The sequence below is a fragment of the Phyllobates terribilis genome, unplaced genomic scaffold, assembly GCF_046119375.1.
Source record: "Phyllobates terribilis strain yellow unplaced genomic scaffold, ASM4611937v1 Scaffold_5__5_contigs__length_657084704, whole genome shotgun sequence".
NCBI lineage: Eukaryota > Metazoa > Chordata > Amphibia > Anura > Dendrobatidae > Phyllobates > Phyllobates terribilis.
The window spans coordinates 593258827-593280248 of record NW_027362765.1 but is presented as its reverse complement, the minus strand read 5'-3'; the positions used below and the strand labels follow the sequence as shown (position 1 = coordinate 593280248).

Sequence of the window (21422 nt, the reverse complement as noted above, 5' to 3'; positions counted from 1 at the left end):
AGATTTATTATATTTGGAGAGAGATGGGAGAGAAATTTTAGGAGACAGAATGGGGAGATGTGTGAAGAAACAGTGTGGTGAACTAGGGGAGGGGTGGGAATGGGTGCGGGAACAGAATGGGGAAGGGATGTATAAGACAGTATGGAGAGTAGGGGAATAGTGTGAGGAGACAGTATGGGGGGAGAAAAGTGTGAGGTGACACAGCACAGAGACTAGGTAGTGTGGGGGAAGGTATAGAGATGCGGCAGTATGGGGGAAACAGTGTGAGGGCACAGAAAGGAGGGAACAGTATGCTGAGGATGGGGAGTGTGATGAAGGGGCACAGTATAGAGACTGCACAGTATAGGGGGGACACAGTGTGAGAGGACAGTGTGAAGAGGGGGCCCAGTATGGTAAGGAGAGGACAGTGTGGAGAGCAGGTACCATAAGAGGGATACAGTGTATGTCATGTTTTGTGCAGGGAGCATTGTAAGAGTTAGGTTTATTCAGGGCTCAGTGTAGATATTGTTATTCAGGAGCATTATAATGACTCTGCTATCTTTAAGGGCATCATGTGGGGATGTGCTGCAGAAGACCGGAGAAGATGGAAGTCTGCAGAGACGAGCTGTGGATGAGAAAACTCATCATGGAGACTGGACAAGAGGGAGACGAAAAGAGAACAACTCTAATCAGAGAAGACGTCTCAGGTAAGATACCTGGATGTAAATGTTCATCTGTGATCCTGCCTGTGTCTCATCAGTACTGTGCTTCGTGTATGGTCCGCAGTCTGATGATGACTGATAACAACTCCCAGTATCTCTATTGTTAATTACATACTGGGAGTTGTAGGTTTATGCGATACAAAGCTATATGGGGCTGACCTGACATTACAAATGATGGTGGTTCAGATGATGTATTCATGTACTGATGAGTTTGTGCGCGTCTGCGTGTTTGCGCGCGTCTGCGTGTGTGTGCGCTTCTGCGTGTTTGTGCGCGTCTACGTATCTGGAATAATATGTATTTTGTAAGATGCGTGTATGTAAGAGTCCATTGTGGTGTGTAATAACATTCATATGCTTGAGGCACCTTTACTAAATCTATTAGGACTCACTCACATGTGTTAGGGAATTCCATTTGTCTTTCCACATTTAGGAACAGACAAGTGAAATTTGCTAACCTTGTCATAACCATAGGGTTGTACTTGTATGGAGCGGGTTCAGGAGCTGAGCCTGCTCCATACCAGGCAGATGTCGGCTGTGTTACATAGCCGGCGTCTGCCTGTAACAGCAGTGATCAGAGCTCGCCTTGATTGCTGCTGTTTTGAGTATTTAAGTGCCCTTGTCAATCACTGACAGCAGCATTTAGCTAGCCGGTGCATGCAGTCACCTGCTCCCTTCTGCCCCCTGTGACGCAGTTGCAGATTGCTGATGGGTTGCCAGTAGTGCTGAGTGAGCGTGGTCGGATAAGGTGTGATCCCAGCATGCTCGGGTGTTATCCAGGTATCTTGTAGTGCTCTGCTAATATGCTCGAGTCCCTGGGGTAGCATGTTTTGCGGCGGTAGACAGAAGCAACATATGCAGGGATTACCTAACAAACAGGCAATTCCTGCATGTGTTGCGTCTGTCTACCGCCGCAAAACATGTTACCCCGGGGACTCGAGCATATTAGCAGAGCACTACAAGATACCTGGATAACACCTGAGCATGCTGGGATCACACCTTATCTGACCATTCTCGCTCAGCACTAGTTACCAGGTGCTGCTGCCATGTTAGTCGTTCAATGAAGCTCAGCCTGAGGTTGGGCTCCATGGAAGTGTCACAATCCAGGTGCCGGACGTTATTGCAGCACACTCACTTTGTAGTTCGCAGTGACTGTAATGTCTCCCTCCTTGCACCGATCCTATGACAGGAAGCGAGTGGCGGCAGGGAGAATAAAACGTAATTTTCTCCGTGTAGCCAACGCTTTTCCATTAAACCGTCTAACCAGGCTTTAAACCCTATTTACCTGCAGATTACCCCTATATCTGCAGATAAATAGCGTTTTTCAAGGTGACAAGTTACCATTAAAGGGACTCAGGCAGTACGGAATGACTGTTCGAACAAAGTCCTGCCGCTCAGTGCTCCACAGCGCAGCCAATCATGTAACTATAGTGCATTATAGACAAGCATAACAAGTAATAAAACCGTTTATGGTGGGCTGTAGTGTGGGCCCCTAGAGTCAGTTCCCCTGGTGGGCCCTAGGCACCCCAGTCCGACCCTGCCTATAAGCATCAATTTTAGCTGTAAATGCTTCATACTTACAACATTCAATAAAACATTAAAAGGCAGTGTCTGTGTCTGTGTGTGTCAGTGAGGAGGCCACAGCGGCAGCAGTGGGCAGTGTATGTATGAGGACTGGGGGAGGCTGCTGGAGGGTTTCTGGCCCTGTGAGGGGGCTATTTCTGTCCCTGTGAGGGGGCTATTTCTGGCCCTGTGAGGGGGCTGTTTCTGGCCTTTTGAGGGGGCTGTTTCTGGCTCTGTGAGGGAACTATTTCTGGCTCTGTGAGGGGGCTATTTCTGGCTGCGGAGTTGGGGGTGGAGCCTGGGTGGAGTCACAAGGGGGCCCAAAATGTTACCAGTATGGGGCCCCGAAATTCCTAGTGGCAGCCCTGGTCTAGGTTGTAGTTACATAGTACAGAATGCAACAAGAAAGGTGCCATACAATCAGACATAGTGAGCTACAGCCTCCTTTAAATTCTCACATGGTACACTATATTACTTTGTTTTATGCACCACCATTACGGTGATAAGGACACTATAGGATATTTAGAGCTATGGAAAGGAAAACTAATTGAGTTTGTGGCATGCATCAATCTGATTGCAATAGTAATTACATTTACATTCTGATTTTAGTAGTATTGTTTTACTTATAGTAGTATTATTTTACTTATCTATTTATCTATCTACAGTACAGACCAAAGTTTGGACACACCTTCTAATTTAAAGATTTTTCTGTATTTTCCTGACTATGAAAATTGTACATTCACACTGAAGGCATCAAAACTATGAATTAACACATGTGGAATTATATACTTAACAAAAAAGTGTGAAACAACTGAAAATATGTCTTATATTCTAGGTTCTTCAAGCGCTACCAAGAAACTGGCTCACATGAGGACCGCCCCAGGAAAGGAAGACCAAGAGTCACCTCTGCTTCTGAGGATAAGTTTATCTGAGTCACCAGCCTCAGAAATCGCAGGTTAACAGCAGCTCAGATTAGAAACCAGGTCAATGCCACACAGAATTCTAGCAGCAGACACATCTCTTCAACAACTGTTTAGAGGAGGCTTTGTGCAGCAGGCCTTCATGGTAAAATAGCTGCTAGGAAACCACTGCTAAGGACAGGCAACAAGCAGAAGAGACTTGCTTGGGCTAAAGAACACAAGGAATGGACATTAGACCAGTGGAAATCTGTGCTTTGGTCCGATGAGTCCAAATTTGAGACCTTTGGTTCCAACCACCGAGTCTTTGTGCAGAAAATGTGAACGGATGGACTCTACATGCCTGGTTCCCACCGTGAAGCATGGACGAGGAGGTGTGATGGTGTGGGGGTGCTTTGCTGGTGACACTGTTGGGGATTTATTCAAAATTGAAGGCATACTGAACCAGCATGGCTACCACAGCATCTTGCAGCGGCATGCTATTCCATCCAGTTTGCGTTTAGTAAGACCATCATTTATTTTTCAACAGGACAATGACCCCAAACACACCTCTAGGCTGTGTAAGGGCTATTTGACCATGAAGGAGAGTGATGGGGTGCTACGCCAGATGACCTGGCCTCCACAGTCACCAGACCTGAACCCAATCGAGATGGTTTGGGGTGAGCTGGACCGCAGAGTGAAGGCAAAAGGGCCAACAAGTGCTAAGCTTCTCTGGGGACTCCTTCAAGATTGCTGGAAGACCATTTCCGGTGACTATCTCTTGAAGCTCATCAAGAGAATGCCAAGAGTGTTCAAAGCAGTCATCAAAGCAAAAGGTAGCTACTTTGAAGAACTTAGAATATAAGACATATTTTTAGTTGTTTCACACTTTTTTGTTAAGTATATAATTCCACATGTGTTAGTTCATAGTTTTGATGCCTTCAGTGTGAATGTACAATTTTCAAAGTCATGAAAATACAGAAAAATCTTTAAATGAGAAGGTGTGTCCAAACTTTTGGTCTGTACTGTACTTCACATTCTTATTAAAAAGTGCAGGTTTTCCTTGTTCTGTTATTGCAAGGGTTAATCAGTTCAGTTTATTTCCTGGACTCTCCATCCTGAATTGCCTCAGCTGTTCTGTGTTGGCCACTCCCCTCTGGTATCTATGTTTGCCACTGGCACTTGGGAGTTGCCAGTGATAGTTTTTGCACTTCCTGGTTTGGAGTTGAAGGAGCATTTCAATGTTTGGAGTAGATGGTTGGAGAGTTTTTCAGGAGATTTCTGCATGGAGTTGGTTTGCATGTTTATCCTTATCCTCTCCCATTTGATTTGTGCCTCCTATTCCTTCCCTGTTTCCCATTCTGTTGTTTTGTGAGTGTATTGGTATGATTGTAGTTTTCTTTTATCCCTGTCTGTTAACCCCTGCCTCTGTTTACCCCTTTCAGAAAAGGTGTGTATACAGTATACTGACAGACCTTGTGACACTTAGATTGCATACAAGGGGACTTCCTTTCAGCATGTGATTTATGAAGTTAATTCAGGGCATCCCAACAGTCAGTGGAGGTGCCCTGCAATGAGGGGTTAATCTGTCCCAATTCCCATGTCTCCCTCCCCCTTTTCTTACAGCTCCAATCAGGCTCGGCTTTCTGTTTTTCCCTCCCTGCTTTTCCCTATAAAAGCTCCCTACCCTTTGTCTTCCAGTCTCTCCTCACAGCGTGGGACATGGAGACTGGTTGTTTGCTGGTGAGAGATCAGAAGATGACTGACAGCCTGGCAGATGCCATACGGGACAGACTAGGGCGAGAGGGTAACACTTGGCTCACCTGTATTCTGGGTGAGCCGGGTGATTTAACTCCTGTGCCCTCTATTGGAGGCCGGCAGACTGCACGGCGCATCCGCCCGCCAAACCGCCGGAGCCCCAGCACCATGCCAGTGAGGAGATCGTGTGAAAGGGCTGCGCAATCTCCTGTTGTGGCCATGCCCCTCCGCCGGAGTTAATTCCCAGCGACGCCTGCAAGCCTTCACTGTCCTGAAGGCAGTGCATCGTCGCTGAACACCACCAATGATTTAAATTGCCCTCATCCATTAACCCCGGCTGCTACATGCTTGCATAGCATTGCAGAGCCAGTAGATATCGGCGCAACCTTGGCGCCAAGTTTAAACTTTGCCCTGCCCACTCGTGGCTGTACAAGCACCTCGGCTGCTGCACGCTTGCAGAGCAGCGCAGAGCCGAGAGACACACATCCAGTCCCTCTGGCTAGTTTAAATTTAGCCCCGCCCACCCACCACAGCTTACTCCATGAGGCTGCTGCACGCTCACAGGTGCAGAACAGCATTGCGAGCCTCTCATTAGCCCCCTAATCCCAGCATTTTCTACATCCCAGCCTGCACACTTCATCATGGGTGGCCACGCAAGCTTGAACTCATCATCTGTGGATGAAGCTGCTCTCATTACACAGCCACCTGAAAGTGTTAGTGCCCCTCAGCCACATGTTGCAGCCTAACAAACTCACACCCTTATAATGCAACTGCTTCAGTGCAGTTATCCCCACTTGTCCCTCAAACATTAGTTTGCGACATCATAGTGCCTCATCCAAACCCCCCAACACCTGATCATGATATAGTTGTTCAACTTCCACCCCCTCTCCCACCGCTTTCTATGCAAAATTTTCCTAACCCCCTTATTCTGTCCGCAGCACCCCCAGTATCAACCGCCCCTATTATGGCATCAGCCCCCATTCCCGCTAATGCTGCGGATGCTGGATCTCCGGCCCAGAGTCGGCGCCACCATGGGCGTGGTACCCAGACCGCCATTTTTTCATCCTCTCGACCTCAAGCAGTCCTGAGCACAGGCGATCCAGCAGGTCCCAACACAGACGTAGAAGGCACACATCACGTCGTTCCAGGTCCTCAAGGAGATGAAGGAGATCTTCAAAGAGATCTTTGGGCTGGCGGTCCCAGTCGTCCATGGAAGGATCTTCAGGAACACCAGCTATACCATACAGGCACACACGTCCTCGTTCTGTGCGTCAGGACAGGTCATCTGGATCAACCCATTCTTGTCCCGAGTTAGTGGCCGTTTCGTCTCAGTCAGTCCCGGGTCCTCCCGTTGGTTCAGAAAGGCAATGAGTACATATATTCGGGTGCCTGAGGGGAAGGTCCAAGAGTAATATCAGCCCGCTCTTCTAACAGAAAAATTTTAGTTAACTCCCTTTTATTAGATCCCAACCCTCCTCATAAAGAACCCCCCATTCAGTCCAGTATCCACCGGGATGCGTTTTTCTGTGGAATTTCTCTGCTCGGTGCCCATTTAGATGGTGAAACATGGAACAAATATTGGGCAAATGATTATATTGATATTTGGTCGCTCGTGTCCATCGATCAGTATATGGTGGACTAAGAACTCCGGGTTGCGGACAGACGTTATGACTAGTGTTGAGCGAATTTGTTCGTCATTTCAAATTCGTGTTCATTTTCTGGGTTCCGGCTTGTTCGCGCCAAAAAATCGGCTCCACCCATGAACATCCCTGATCTGTCATGCTGTCACACAGATGTTATTGCGGTCATAAGTAGTGTTGAGCGAATTTGTTCGGCATTTCAAATTCGTGTTCGGGGTTCTGACTAGTTATCTGCGTGACAGCGTGGCAAATCAGGGATGTTCGTGAGCGGAGCCGATTTTTTGGTGCGAAGAAGAAATGGTTTTTCAGCTCCCGCCGGAAAAGATTTCAAGGTTACAGTCTCTTATCGAGGTTTTTTTTTGCGGTTAGAAGTGTGACACTTCATCACATGCACTACTTACTGGGCCTCCTTGTTTGTGCATGCCAGGTTATGCCCATGGGCAGGATTTTTTCCCACTGTTTGTCACTTTCCACCAGGGGTATAAAACGCCCTCATCATGGGATTCGTTTAACCCCTCCGCTGCGCGTGGACCTAGCCGTTTGGAGAGAATTTCTTTCTTCTTATAACGGCCATACTTGCTTTCAATCAGCAGAGTCTACCAATGAGGATTTGTCCCTTTTTTAGACACGGACAGATCTTCCTGTTTTGGTGTTATTTTTGGGGACCTCTGGTGCGCCGAAAGGTGGCCGGAATCTTGGCAATCTAGGGGTTTGACAAAAAACCTGATGTTATTGGAATTATTGCCTATCATTGTCGCCTTAGCAATCTGGGGTCTGTTATTGAGCAAAAAACGCATTTGTTTTTAGTCTGACAACATGAGCGTTGTTCAGGCAATAAATCACCTAACATCATCATCCATCCAAGTTATCAATTTAATCAGGTTTTTAGTTTTAAAATGTTTATCCTTTAATATCTGTCACCTCCCGGTCCAATAAGGTTGTTGCTGATTCCCTTTCCAACTTTGATTGGCAGAAATTCAAGATGCTGTGCCCAGGTGGAGGGATACCCATGCCCGCCCATCCCATGGGATCTGGTGGAGAGTGTAAAATGTCCCTGTTGAGATCCTCAGTGGCCCCAGCCATGTGGCAATCCTATGGTAAGGCCTGGAATGAGTGGCTTAATTTAGTAGGTACTAAGCCAGTTGGGTCGTCTGGCGCAGCGTGCTTAGAAGTTACCATAACTTACCTCCTTCACCTTCATGGCTTGGGGGTGTCGGGTTCGGTCGCTCAAAACCGGTTGTCTGGTTTAGCCTTTCATTTTCAACTTTGGGATTGGGTAGAAGTAACAGAGTCATTTCTTATACGCTGGGCCCTTGCAGGCTGAAAGAGGACCCACCCCCGTAAGGAGAGCAGACGGCCTATTACTTTTAACCTTCTTACCAGACTCATTGAGTGCACCCCTGCCCTCTGCTCCTCTCCGTTTGAGGTGTCTCTTTTCTCAGCTGCCTTTGGCTTGGCTTTTTTGGGGGATTTTCAGATTAGCAAATTACTTTCCTCAGCAAAACATAGTCCAAAAGATCTTCAGCATAAAGATGTCTCCTTCTGTGACAGGGGTTTGTGTATCTGCATTCGTAAGTATAAGACAGACCCTTCGGGTGTCTGGGCGTGGGTTCCGCTTTTCTATATCCCTCGCCTGATTTGCCCATTAACATTGGTAAACAATTACCTGCAGCACAGGCGGTTTGATCAGTCCTTTTTATCTCATGGTGACAGTTCACCCTTGACAAAATTTCAGTTTCTGTCTTTTTTCCATAAGGGCCTTTTGCTCTTTGGGTTACCTCCCAAGGACTTTGGTACACATTCGTTTAGGATTGGCACAGCTACAGAAGCTGCGAGAGCAGGTTTGCCCGATTTGGAGATTCAGCGTATTGGTAGATGGCGTTCTACCTGTTTTATGAGATATAATAGACCAGATTTGTTACTTTAGTAATATTGTTTTTCTTCTAGGTGCTCACAAGCTACTATATGGATTCTGGGTCACTCATACGTTTTTTGGGTGACTCAGAGAGCGAAGTGCCATCCTGGAAGAAGCCTAGGTTTCCGGGCCTTAGAAGTTTTTTTGAGAGGAATTCGGGGCCTGACTTAGTCGCAAGTCCTGCCGGAAGTTGTAAGAATTTTGCTGGTCGCCTCTTCTCCAGTAATACTGGTCCTGCATGCTGGTGGGAACGACCTCTGCTCCTTCCACTTAGAAGAGCTCCTGACCATGACGAGGTCAGATGTCGATAAGTTCCATGTTTTTTTCCCGGAGCTCGCCCTGGTCTGGTTGGAGGTCATCCCCCGAGTCGTTTGACAGGGTACCAGGGAGGTGACGGCCGTCAAGCGTTCCAGGCGGACCCTGAATGCCCGCCTGTCGCATTTCATTCGCTTTAAAGGTGGCGTGATAGTTCGTCATCACCAGCTATAAGGAGACAACTCCCGGTTGATGCTACCAGATGGGGTCCGTTTAATGACATTGGACTAGATATCTTTCCATCCTGTCTTCAAGACGGCATCGAGCGGGCCTTTTTGCTAATGGGTGTGAGTCGGAGCGCAGTGCGCCCCTCCTTAGCGGTCAGATTGGTCAAATAGTGTTTCCTGATGTTTGCCGGGAGTCCGGCTGTCTTCAAATATGTTTTTAGAATATTTTACCAGGCCAAATCGTGCCTTAAGTTTTTCATACCCCCCATGCTGTGACCGATCTCCACCCATTAAAAGAAGAAGTGTTTAAGTTTAATGGTGTGTGTTTCATTTTTATGGGAATTGGGGTTGTTTTGTTATTATTGTTGGGTCACCTCAGTCTTGCTTGCATCAGAAATTTTTAGGGGCTTCATCACAAAAGGGGTGAAATCATATGCACATGCCAATTTTTAATTATTTAATCCCACAAATTTAATTTATGCCTATATTTTTCTACGTTCACCTCACCAATTTAGACTATTTAGGAAAATATACAGTATAGGTAAACAGCCAAGGGTGGTGAATACTTTTGCAAGCCACTGTGTATATACAGTACAGACCAAAAGTTTGGACACACCTTCTCATTTAAAGATTTTTCTGTATTTTTATGACTACTAAAATTGTACATTCTCACTGATGGCATCAAAACTATGAATTAACACATGTGGAATTATATACTTAACAAAAAAGTGTGAAACAACTGAAAATATGTCTTATATTCTAGGTTCTTCAAAGTAGCCACCTTTTGCTTTGATGACTGCTTTGCACACTCTTGGCATTCTCTTGATGAGCTTCAAGAGGTAGTCACCGGAAATGGTCTTCCAACAATCTTGAAGGAGTTCCCAGAGATGCTTAGCACTTGTTGGCCCTTTTGCCGTCACTCTGCGGTCCAGCTCACCCCAAATCATCTCAATTGGGTTCAGGTCTGGTGACTGTGGAGGCCAGGTCATCTGGCGTAGCACCCCATCACTCTCCTTCTTGGTCAAATAACCCTTACACAGCTTGGAGGTGTGTTTGGGGTCATTGTCCTGTTGAAAAATAAATGATGGTCCAGCTAAACGCAAACTGGATGGAATAGCATGCCGCTGCAAGATGCTGTGGTAGCCATGCTGGTTCAGTATGCCTTCAATTTTGAATAAATCCCTAACAGTGTCACCAGCAAAGCACCCCCACACCATCACACCTCCTCTTCCATGCTTCACGGTGGGAACCAGGCATGTAGAGTCCATCCATTCACCTTTTCTGCGTCGCACAAAGAAACGGTGGTTGGAACCAAAGATCTCAAATTTGGACTCATCGGACCAAAGCACAGATTTTCACTGGTTTAATGTCCATTCCTTGTGTTGTTTAGCCCAAACAAGTCACTTATGCTTGTTGCCTGTCCTTAGCAGTGGTTTCCTAGCAGCTATTTTACCATGAAGGCCTGCTGCACAAAGTCTATTAATTAAAGTCTATTAAATTAAAGACTGAAATTTTGGCACGCTTGGGGGTAACATTGACTGTCAGGGCGCCGCGCGTCCACCGCTGGACGTATCACCATGAGAAACCAAATGTTTGACCTGTGTCACCTGGTGCAAAAATGACTGCAACTAGAATCTTCTATCCCAGCATTTGTGCATTCCTTACCGAGGCCGTTACAGACTTGCATTGCCCAGGGTGATCCCCGGAACACTGATGAACTGGTCAGACTGGTTGAGAGGTACCAGGGGGTCGAGGGTAAAATGGGAAAACAGCCTACTCCACATTAGGGGTCCCAGTCGGGGGCGGAGGTCCAAAAGGGGGTGGCGCATCCAAGGTCCAAAGGGTCGGGGGAGGTGGTGCCCAAGGTCCCTGCGGGAGAGAATAATTGTTGGCGGTGTCACGGACCAGGCCATGTTGCTGTCCGCTGCCCTCTGACCTCTGAACAAAAAAAAGACTGTAGCCTGGGACGTCTCTGTTACTACTATGCCTACCCTGCCTGCAGTGTGGACTATAAGCCCTGTGAGGGGCCACAGTCGTGTCCCGTGACCGTTAATGGGGTAATGTTGGCAGGACTCCTGGACTCAGGGAGTTTGGTGACTCTCATAAGGGCCATGTTCCCACACCAGTTGATCCCCGGGAAAAACGTGGGTGTGCAGTGCATACACGGCGACGCAAAAGATTACCCTATTGCCAGAGTGACAATACACACTGACTGTGGAGCTGAGTCCCATGAAGTTGGGGTGGTTAGGATTCTGCTCCACCCGATAATAATAGGGCAGGACTTCAGTCTGTTCTGGGACTTATGGCAAAAAGCGGGGGTGCTAAGTGTCTCAACCGGGAGCCAGTTACACCTACAAAATGATGCATCACCGTTGCAGTCAGAGGCAGATAACTTCCCCAGTGTGTCCTTGCGGGGGATGAAGACGAGGTAGTGACCCCAGAGGGCAAAGTTCCGGATTTTGAGGTGTCTGGGGGGAACTTTGGTACTGCGCAGATGCAGGATCTTACTTTGAAGTATGCCTTTGATAATATATTTGTGATCAATGGGGTTGCTCAAGAGCCAGGTTCCCATATTTTTCACTTAATGGGGAGGTTTTTTATCAGGTCACTAACTAACCCAAAAGGGGATGTAATAGAGCAGTTGGTAGTGTCGGGACCCTATAGGCATAGAGTGTTAGGACTGGCCCATTCTCACATCTTGGGTGGGCATCTAGGGGTAGACAAGACTCAGGAGCGGGTCCTACAGAGGTTCTACTGGCCTGGATGTCACCAGGAGATTGTGAACTACTGCCAGTCCTGTCTCACCTGTCAGCTAATGGCTCCCGTGTCCCATTTCCGCAGCCCCCTAGTGTCATTACCTATCATAGAGGACCCATTTGACCGGATTGCCAAGGATCTTGTAAGGCCCCTGGTGAAATCCGCCTGGAGGCACCAATACATTCTGGTTGTTTTGGAATATGCAACTCGATATCCCGAAGCGGTACCATTAAGGAATTCCTCCGCCAGAAGTATAGCCAGAGAATTGGTGCATATTTTCTCCTGGACTGGTCTGCCAAAGGAGATCCTGACAGACCAGGGAACTCTGTTTATGTTGAAGGTGATGAGGGAGTTCTGTAAGGGAGTTCTGTAAATTACACAACTCCGAACGTCTGTATACCACCCGCAGACGGATGGATTGATAGAGCGTTGAAGTCGATGTTGAAGAAAGTTGTGGAGAAAGATGGGTGAGACTGGGATTGCCTGTTGTCATACCTGCTGTTCTCCTTTAGGGAAGTTCCCCAGAGCTGTACAGGGTTCTCGCTGTTTGAGCTGCTATACGGACGACACCCTTGGGGACTTCTAGACATAGCAAAGGAGACCTGGGAAACTGAGGTTACACCCCATCGGAGTGTCATCGAGCATGTGGCCCAAATGCAGGACCGGATTAAAAGGGTGATGCCAGTCGTGAAGGAGAGCCTTCTATAGGCACAAGAAGCCCAGGCGGGGGTCTACAATCGGGCCGCAAGGCTGAGAGAATTCAGCCTGGGAGATCGAGTGTTAGTGTTAGTGCCCACGGTCGAGAGTAAGTTCCTAGCTAAATGGCAAGGGCCATACGAAGTGGTTGAAAAGCTGAGTGAAGTTAATTACAAAGTCCACCAGCCGGGTAGAAGGAAGCCGTGCCAGATCTACCACATCAACTTGCTTAAGCCATGGCGCAACAGGGAACCATTGGAAGCTATGTGTCTAGGGGCCAATCCTGAAGCCAGGGTCGAGGACGTCACAGTGGCAGAGACACTGTCACCAGCCCAAAAACAACAGTGCCTAGAACTCTTGCAGAGAAACCAAGACCTGTTCTCAGAATTGCCCGAATGTACGCACGTTGTGGAGCATGACATCCTGATGCTACCGCACGTACGGTTGAACCAGAGGCCGTATCGAATTCCCGAAACCAGCCAGGAGGTGATCTCCAAGGAGGTAAGGAGAATGTTGAGCCTGGGAATTATTGAGGAGTCTAAGAGTGGCTGGTCCAATTGTTCTTGTACCCAAGCCGGACAGAGAATGGTGTTTTTGTAACGATTACAGGAAGCTAAACGACATGTCTAAGCTTGACGCCTACCCGATGCCCCAGGTCAATGAGCTTATTGAGATGCTGGGGCCTGCCAGGTACATTACTACCCTGGACCTAACAAAAGGGTACTGGCAAATTCGCCTGGCCCCAGAAGCCAAGGAGAAAACAGCCTTCTCTATACCTGACGGGCGTTTTCAATACACCAGGATGCCGTTCGGACTACAGGGAGCCCCAGCTACCTTCCAGAGGGCCATGGACCAGTTTCTGGGCTCACATAAGAAATACGCTGCTACTTACCTGGGCGACATCGTGATTTTCAGCCCAGATTGGGGAACCCACCTGCAGAAGGCCTAGGCAGTACTGGATGCATTGAGAGATGCCGGGTTTACCATACACCCAAGAAAATGTGCCATAGGAAAGGAAGAGGCAAAATACTTGGGCTACGTGGTTGGAAGGGGCGAAATAAAACCGCAAATGAGCAAGGTGGAGACAATCCAGAATTGCCGCATCCGGCCTCTAAGAAACAGGTATGGGCATTTCTGGGAATCATGGGGTATTATCGGCGATTTATCCCGAATTTCACCACAATAGCGGCACCCCTTACCGACCAACTTAGAGTTACAAAGACGGTGATGGCTAAGTGGTCTTTTGAGGCAGAAATAGCGTTCCAGGAGATGAAATGCACCCTGTGTAACCAGGCAGCCTTGATAGCACCTGACTTCCGTAAAGAGTTTGTGCTGCAGACGGATGCCTCAAATGTCGGCATAGAAGTTGTCTTATCACAGGAGGTAAATGGGGAGGAACACCTCATTCTGTACCTCAGCAGAAAACTCTCGGCCTGTAAAAAGAACTATGCAGTTGTTGAAAAGGAGTGCCTGGCCGTCAAGTAGGTGGTTGAAACCCTTAGGTACTACCTGTTGGGCCGCAAATTCAGACTGGTCTCAAACCATGCCCCCTGAGATGGATGAGGGAAAGAATGGTGAAAAATGTTTGGGTTACCAGGTGGTTCCTGGCCCTCCAGGACTTTAGTTTTTTGGTGGAGCTCAGGCCCGGGAAACTGCATGCTAATGCTGATGCCCTGTCCAGACTTCCCTGTCTAACGAGTGAAGGTGCCAAAACCCCCAGCTTTGGGCAGAGGGGGGGGGATGTGACAAAGTCACTGGCAGTGTGTCGGAAGGGAGATATGTTTCACTGAGGCTGTTAGCCACCATATTTCCAATCCAGGGAGTGGTCTGGGCTTTAAATAGTCAGCCTTGACACACAGACGTGTTCAGTGTGTGGAAGTCAGCTCCTGAGAGAGAGTAGTTTCTGTTGGTGCTAAACTGGACCGTGTGCTGTTTGCTAAACCTGAGTGGCCGGACCTTGGCCAAAGTAAGGACTGTTTGTACCTTTGTTTTTCATTCCTTTGCTTTTTTCCTGTTATGCCAGAAAGGCTATGTTTATGTTTTCCACTTGGCCATGGTTTATGCTGACTTGTATAATAAACCACGTCATTTAAAGAGACAGTGTCCTATCTGTACCTCCAAGCGCAGCAGAGCGAGAGAATTTACCACAATATATACAGTACAGACCAAAAGTTTGGACACACCTTCTCATTTAAAGATTTTTCTGTATTTTCATGACTATGAAAATTATACATTCACACTGAAAGCATCAAAACTATGAATTAACACATGTGGAATTATATACTTAACAAAAAAGTGTGAAACAACTAAAGATATGTCATATTCTAGGTTCTTCAAAGTAGCCACCTTTTGCTTTGATGACTGCTTTGAACACTCTTTGCATTCTCTTGATGAGCTTCAAGAGGTAGTCACCGGAAATGGTTTTCACTTCACAGGTGTGCCCTGTCAGGTTTAATAAGTGGGATTTCTTGCCTTATAAATGGGGTTGGGACCATCAGTTGTGTTGTGCAGAAGTCTGGTGGATACACAGCTGATAGTCCTACTGAATAGACTGTTAGAATTTGTATTATGGCAAGAAAAAAGCAGCTAAGTAAAGAAAAACGAGTGGCCATCATTAATTTAAGATATGAAGGTCAGTCAGTGCGAAAAATTGGGCAAACTTTGAAAGTGTCCCCAAGTGCAGTTGCAAAATCCATCAAGCGCTACAAAGAAACTGGCTCACATGAGGACCGCCCCAGGAAAGGAAGACCAAGAGTCACCTCTGCTTCTGAGGATAAGTTTATCCGAGTCACCAGCCTCAGAAACCACAGGTTAACAGCAGCTCAGATTAGAGACCAGGTTAATGCCACACAGAGTTCTAGCAGTAGACACATCTCTTCAACAACTGATAAGAGGAGACTTTGTGCAGCTGGCCTTCAAGGTAAAATAGCTGCTAGGAAACCACTGCTAAGGACAGGCAATAAGCAGAAGAGACTTGTTTGGGCTAAAGAACACAATGAATGGACATTAGACCAATGGAAATCTGTGCTTTGGTCTGATGAGTCCAAATTTGAGATCTTTGGTTCCAACCACCATGTCTTTGTGCGATGCAGAAAAGGTGAACGGATGGACTCTACATGCCTGGTTCCCACCGTGAAGCATGGAGGAGGAGGTGTGATAGTGTGGGGGTGCTTTGCTGGTGACACTGTTGGAGATTTATTCAAAATTGAAGGCATGCTGAGCCAGCATGGCTACCACAGCATCTTGCAGCGGCATGCTATTCCATCCTGTTTGCGCTTAGTTGGACCATCCTTTATTTTTCAACAGGACAATGACCTCAAATACACCTCCAGGCTGTGTAAGGGCTATTTGACCAAGAAGGAGAGTGATGGGGTCCACAGTCACCAGACCTGAACCCAATCGAGATGGTTTGGGGTAAGCTGGACCGCAGAGTGAAGGCAAAAGGGCCAACAAGTACTAAGCATCTCTGGGAACTCCTTCAAGATTGTTGGAAGACCATTTCCGGTGACTACCTCTTGAAGCTCAGGGGCGGAACTACCGCCCGTGCAGCCGGTTCATTGAACGGGGGCCCCGAGGGAGAGGGGGCCCCTCCAGCCTCCAGCAGGGCCGCCATCAGGGCATGACTGCCCTGACTCCAGTATGGGGCCCGGCCGGTAGGGGCCCCCTCGGGGGCCCCCCTCTTGTGCGTCTCTCTCCGGGGCCCCATGCTATGCGCCGGGTCCGGGACATTTCAGCGCTGAGCTGCGCTGTTGCAGCAGCGCCTTGATGATTCCCCTGACTTCCGGTCATGTGACGGTGCCGTCACATGGCCGGAAGTCAGGAGAACCTGCTGTCAGCGATTTGGACGAGCGCCAGGATTCTGCAGGGATCGCATGGGGGTAAGTATAACAAGTTTTATTTTTTTTAAAATACAATTAACTAGGAGTGGAGAGATGGGAGAAGCACATGTGTGTGTGTATGTGTGTGTGGGGGGGGAGATGGGAGATGCACATGTGTGTGTGTGTGTGGGGGGGGGGAGATGGGAGATGCACATGTGTGTGTGTGTGTGGGGGGGAGATGGGAGATGCACATGTGTGTGTGTGGGGGGGGAGATGGGAGATGCACATGTGTGTGTGTGGGGGGGGGGAGATGGGAGCTGCACATGTGTGTGTGGGGGGGAGATGGGAGATGCACATGTGTGTGGTGGGGGGGAGATGGGAGATGCACATGTGTGTGGGGGGGGGAGATGGGAGATGCACATGTGGTGGAGGGGGATGAGATGGGAGATGCACATGTGGTGGAGGGGGATGAGAGAGGGGCACATGTGGGGGAGGGGGATGAGAGAGGGGCACATGTGGGGGAGGGGGATGAGAGAGGGGCACATGTGGGGGAGGGGGATGAGAGAGGGGCACATGTGGGGGAGGGGGATGAGAGAGGGGCACATGTGGGGGAGGGGGATGAGAGAGGGGCACATGTGGGGGAGGGGGATGAGAGAGGGGCACATGTGGGGGAGGGGGATGAGAGAGGGGCACATAACGAATGTGGGGTGGGGGAGAGTAAATGATAAATGATGATGGGGTGGGGAGAGCACGGACATGATATAATGAATTGGGGCAGGGGGTGCATGTAAATATTGAATGCGGGGAGCAGGAAGTATAGAGTAGGGGGCGTTGCGGATGCAGGAGTGTGACTGGTAACAAATTGGCGGAAAGAGTAGAGGTTCTAATTAAATTATATATTAAGTGCCTATTTACAGTTAATGGGGGCACAGTGGTGGATTACAATTTATATTTGGAATGGTAGGTTGCCTAATAACTAACCATATATTGATGGTGGATGCACGTCTGTATTCAGCTGCGTAATGTAGAAGTTGGGGAATGTGCTCTAGATAACTGTGTTATTTTATGCAGAGACGAGTGATGGCGGTCTGTGCTGGATGAAGGAGAAAAGCGAAGATGAAGGACTTCACCTAGAGACGTCACCGGTGAGTCAGTCTATTACATGTACACTGTGTATAATGTCACTGGTGATCACTGTATTACCTGTACACTGACACTATATACAGAGCTCCTGTGTATAATGTCACTGGTGATCACTGTATTACCTGTACACTGACACTATATACAGAGCTCCTGTGTATAATTTCACTGGTGATCACTGTATTACCTGTACACTGACACTATATACAGAGCTCCTGTGTATAATGTCACTGGTGATCCCTGTATTACCTGTACACTGACACTATATACAGAGCTCCTGTGTATAATGTCACTGATGATCACTGTATTACCTGTACACTATATACAGAGCTCCTGTGTATAATGTCACTGTATTACCTGTACACTGACACTATATACAGAGCTCCTGTGTATAATTTCACTGGTGATCACTAGATTACCTGGACACTTACGTTATACATACCATGTATAGAGCTCCCGTGTATAATGACACTTATGGTAATATTAGTAATGTGGTGGTAATATTAGTAATGTAGTGGTAATATGTGGTCTGGTCATGGTGTGGCAGTTTTTCTCCCTTCTGTGTGGTATTATTCGGTCACTATGTTGTGGTAATATGTGGTCTGGTCATGGTGTGGCGGTATTCCCTGTATGTGGTATTATTGGTCATTTAAAAAAAAAATGTATATGACACATTCCCTTAAAGAAAACTAAATAAAAATATATCTAAAAAGAGTATTGGATATTTTAAGAAAATTTTAATAGGTTAGAGTAGGGCCCGCCCAGAAGAGTCTACCTTATCGTGGTGGCGGCTTTAAAAATCTTTTGGCCAAAACAAAAGCTGATGGCTATGTATGTGGTGCCGTCACATGGCCGAACGTCAGGAGAGCCTGGTGGCAGCGACGTGGACGAGCGCCAGGATTCTGCAGGGATTGCATGGGGGTAAGTATAACAAGTTTTATTTTTTTTAAATACAATTAATTAACTAGGAGTGGGGGGAATCAGAGATGCACATGGGGGGGGATGAGAGATGCACATGGGGGGGGGTGAGAGATGCACATGGGGGGGGATGAGAGATGCACATGGGGGGGGATGAGAGATGCACATGGGGGGGGATGAGAGATGCACATGGGGGGGATGAGAGATGCACATGGGGGGGATGAGAGATGCACATGGGGGGGATGAGAGATGCACGGAGGGGGATGAGAGATGCACATGGGGGGGATGAGAGATGCACATGGGGGGGATGAGAGATGCACATGGGGGGGATAAGAGATGCACGGGGGGTGAGAGCTGCACATGGGTGGGATGAGAGCTGCACATGGGGGGGTGAGAGATGCACATGGGGGGTTATGTTTACATAACTTTGTTGCCTTATGAAGGGCAGGGGGGGCCCCCCAAAATTTCTTGCACAGGGGCCCACTACAGTCTGTGTCCGCCCCTGTTGAAGCTCATCAAGAGAATGCCAAGAGTGTGCAAAGCAGTCATCAAAGCAAAAGGTGGCTACTTTGAAGAACCTAGAATATAAGACATATTTTCAGTTGTTTCACACTTTTTTGTTAAGTATATAATTCCACATGTGTTAATTCATAGTTTTGATTCCTTCAGTGTGAATGGACAATTTTCATAGTCATGAAAATACAGAAAAATCTTTAAATGAGAAGGTGTGTCCAAACTTTTGGTCTGTACTGTACATAAGTGTCTATCTGTATACATATATGTGTGTGTGCGTGTGTGTTTGCACATATTCTCAGACATTATGCACACCTATACCTCTTGATGTAGAGACCCAGGTTGTCTTGAAAGTGTACAGAACATTTCCTTCTTCCTTGTTTGTACAGCCAAGAATATTTCTGAGTAAAGGTATTGTAATATTTCATCCTAAATGACATTATCTATCTGCCAAAATGAAACTATTCTGCACAATATCGTTGTGTAATTATAGAAAAAAGCTTCCACTTGTCATGAAAAACAATAGTCTGTAGGGAAGGTACAAGTACAAAAAAAGTATGTTTAATTAATCCTTTCAGAATACTCCCTGTGTGACGACCAACTGTTGACATAATACCCAGGTTCATCTTCATTGTCCAAATTTGTTAAGCTGCATTGGATGAAAAAGAGGTTTGTTCCTTATCATTGATGATAAAAGCCAGGTTCTTCTTCATTTTCAGGGATCTTTTGGACTAAACGAGGTAATATAGAAGTTAATCATTTTTTGTATTGTTTCATTGAAATACACAACTCAAATTTAAAGGGTTATCTGTATATGCTATTTTAATGTAATGTGTTGTCAGAAGATTTCATGATGTCTTCTGTTGATCAAGATGCAGTGCCATGATCTTTATTTGTACCTTTCCTTGCTAGGGGTATGTAATCTGTGTAGCCATGCAGGATTCATAATCATAACCCATCAAATCTGAAGGGGTTATCATTCATGTCTTCCCCTGAAGGTTGTGGCCACCATAAATCAATATTATTTTGTATAGAAGTATTGTGAAAATATTGTATGATATTCGCTTCTTTGAATGACACTGTTTAGGCAACTGTGCAGAAGTATTATTGATCATTTTGTACCATTATATGATACACATACTGCATTATGCTCTCAATTGAGCACTATGAGGATTGTTTATATGTGTACAGACATTATAACCTGTATGAAAAGCAGAACATCAGGTATAGTAGAGGATACTTCTATCACAAAGACAGCCCTGTTCTTAGAGTACCCATACATCTATTGGTAATAGACACAGTCTTTATAAGTTATTTTGTATTCAGATGACCACCCATCAGATAACGCTAACATACTGTGCCACAATTACAAGTTAAAGAAAGTGCAGAGAATGAGGCTTTAAATACCTTTAGCTAATAGGTGAGTACACTTATGATTATTATAAGAGCCACTCAAAAAATTGGACTATACATGGAATAAATAAACAAATAATTAATTAGTACAAACAGTATATTCATAGAATACATATTGCCATAAAATCTATTTTTTGTATTTTCTAGCAAAATATGGGAATTTCATACTTACTATTTTATAACTTTTCAGTGGGCAATTGATAAATGTGTGTACTTGACACAGTTAAGGTATCATTTTACAATAGTACCATAGAAGTTTAAAAATATATAATATCTTGGATAACAAAATATAGTATTATATTTTAGTATATGAAAATTATTTTATCTTTTTAGTATGTAAAAAATTAAATGGATTTTGGAAACCTTTATTTAACCCCTTTACAACCCAAGGTGGTTTGCCCGTTAATGACCAGGCCAATTTTTACAATTCTGACCACAGTCACTTTATGAGGTAATTACTCTGGAACGCTTCAACAGATCCCCCTGATTCTGAGATTGTTTTTTTGGGACATATTGTACTTCATGATTGTGGTAAAATTTCTTCGATACCACTTGCGTTTATTTGTGAAAAAAATAGAAATTTGGCAAAAATTTAGAAAATTTTGCAATTTTCAAAATTTACATTTTTATGCCCTTAAATCAGAGAGATATGTCACACAAAATAGTTAATGAATAACATTTCCCACATGTCTACTTTATATCAGCACAATTTTGGAACCAAAATTTTTTTTATTAGGGAGCTATAAGGGTTAAAAGTTGACCAGCGATTTCTCATTTTTCCAACAAAATTTACAAAACCATTTTTTTAGGGACAACATCACATTTGAAGTGACTTTGAGGGGTCTATATGACATAAAATACCCAAAAGTGACACCATTCTAAAAACTGCACCCCTCCAGGTGATCAAAACCACATTCAAGAACTTTATTAACCCTTCAGGTGCTTCACACCAATTAATTGAACGTGAAAGGAAAAAATGAACATTTAACTTTTTTTTACTAACATTTTATTTTAGACCCCAATTTTTTTATTTTCACAAGGATACCAGGAGAAATTGGACCGCAAAAGCTGTTTTTCAATTTCTACTGAGTACGCCGATACCTCATATGTGGGGGTAAACCATTGCTTGAGCGCACAATAGGGCTCGGAAGGGAAGGAGCACCAATTGACATTTTCAAAGAAAAACTCGCTGGAATTCACAGCGGACCCCATGTC

The 21422-nt window shown here is 46.1% G+C and overlaps 1 long non-coding RNA gene across 1 annotated transcript in view; it reads left to right on the top strand.

The window, feature by feature from the left end:
- The first annotated feature begins 19351 nt into the window (after positions 1 to 19351).
- The window catches only part of LOC141271357 (uncharacterized), a 41783-nt gene continuing 39712 nt past the window's right edge, over positions 19352 to 21422 (top strand). The window contains exon 1 of the long non-coding RNA XR_012321909.1: positions 19352 to 19534. This is a non-coding gene — a long non-coding RNA (uncharacterized lncRNA). The remainder of the gene's footprint in view (positions 19535 to 21422) is intronic.